Here is a 2034-nt window from a genome sequence, read left to right as displayed (position 1 = left end):
ACCTATAATGTGTCAAAATGCATTCCACTGGCATGTATAACCAAAAAGAACATAAAACATTTAAAATTCATCTGCCAGAGGCTTTACTGGGGCCTATTCTGGATCACAGGGTGGGCAGTACATGGAACAGTGGTGTCAGAATGGCCCAATGAGCTTAGTAGGAATTGTGTGGTCCATGACAGGAGGGTGGGTCTGTGCACATAGTCAGTTGCCTGCCTGCTGGACCCCATTTTGCACTGCCATGCCAGGCTGCACAAGCTTACTGGGCTCTTCTCTCTGAGCTGTCACATATGGGAGAGTTGTTCCTCAATAAAGAGTGGGGGCATCAGAAGTACTTCCACTGTGGGTGGGGACATACGGAGTAATTGTGTCCTAGAAAACCTCCTTGGTGCCAGGGACTGTTGCAGTGGTCAAGCAGAGTCTTCTGGGCAACCAAGACACATGCAGGGACCGAATCAGGGGGTGATAGAAGCAGCATTGGGTTGTGGGGTGGGACATGGTTTCCACAGATAATCTTACTTCCAATAGTCCCAAAGGTGTAGACAAGTGTCCCAGCAAGGATGCAGGGTGGTGGCAGCTGCCACATCTAAGCCGTATCAAGGTTCCACAGGATGATAGCAGCTGGCTACCTGGCTGTGTGACAGGGTGTTGGCAACTGTAAGTCCAGCATGTGGACCACTGTACCCGACAGGAGAAGATGGGGAGCATGTTGTGGCAGTGACAAACAGACACCTGTCCCTTTGTTTTGGGCCTTTCCAGAGGGAATGGGGTTTGTGCCCTCTGGTGCAGGTGCTGTGACCCCACCTCTGATCCTTAGCCTGCCTTCTCCATTTCCTGATCCCAAGGTGGAAGCAACATGGGTCTTTGCAGTGCAGGGTCCAGCAGAGGTCACAGCTGGTGTGGTCACAGTGATGCAATAGGCAGCAGGGACAGCAGACTACCATGCACCATGGGGCACCTAGAAGAGCATGTCCCTACACTGGTCCACAGTGGAAGCAGCCAATGTGAGTGTCAAAGTCAGAATGGTGCCTTTTCCACTGTTTCTTAATTAGAAAACACAAGGATGTTGGACTTGCTTTATGTTTGGATATGGAGTGACCAGGAGAGAAAAGCAAACACAAAACCATCAATTGCAAAACGAAACACACCTATCCCACTCCTCCCGTTATGCCCGAATGACTTAATGTGACACAGCCACATTAATGCTTATAGCAGCTCAACTCACAATAGCTAAACTATGGAAGAAACCTAGGTGCCCTTTAGCAGATGAAATGGAAAAGAAAATGTGGTGTATATACACAATGGACTATTACTCAGTCATAAAAAAGAACAAAGTTATGACATTGGCAAAATAAGCTAATCCCAAAGAACCAGAGGCTGAATGTTTTCTCTGATTTGTGGATGCTAATTCGCAAAAACGGGGGAGGGTGCCTAAGGAAGAATAGAAGGGCTTTGGATTAGACAAAGGGAGGTGGCATGGGAGTAGGAGGGATAGTAGAATGAATCAGACATTATGAGCTTATATGCATATATGATTACATGACCAGTGTAATTCTACAACACATAGAGCTGGAAGAATGAGAATTTATACTCCATTTATGTATGATGTATCAAAATACCATCTACTGTCATATAAAACTAATTAGAACAAATAAGTTAAAAAAAAAAAAAAAAACACAGTTTACCTAACCACTTTCCATTCACCAGGACTCCTATAGATCCATTCTCATTGGATTACAGCCATCCTTGTGAATGAAAAATGGTATCTTCTTGTGGTTTTCATGTGCACTTCCCTAGTGACAAAAGATGTTGCTGTTTTTTCATATGCTTATTGCCTATTTGTATATCCAAATGGATCCTATGCCGATTATTTCCTTAACTTTTCTTATCACTGTTGAGTTGTAAGACTATTTTATATATTCTGTATTCAAGTGTTTTATCAGATATTGATTTGCATATATTTTATTTCAAAAACAAAGGTTTTAATTTTGATTGCTTGTACATTTGATATATCTGAGAAACTATTAAGATATC

This window comes from Urocitellus parryii, chromosome 14 (assembly GCF_045843805.1).
Source record: "Urocitellus parryii isolate mUroPar1 chromosome 14, mUroPar1.hap1, whole genome shotgun sequence".
Lineage (NCBI taxonomy): Eukaryota > Metazoa > Chordata > Mammalia > Rodentia > Sciuridae > Urocitellus > Urocitellus parryii.
This window is presented reverse-complemented; position numbering follows the sequence as displayed.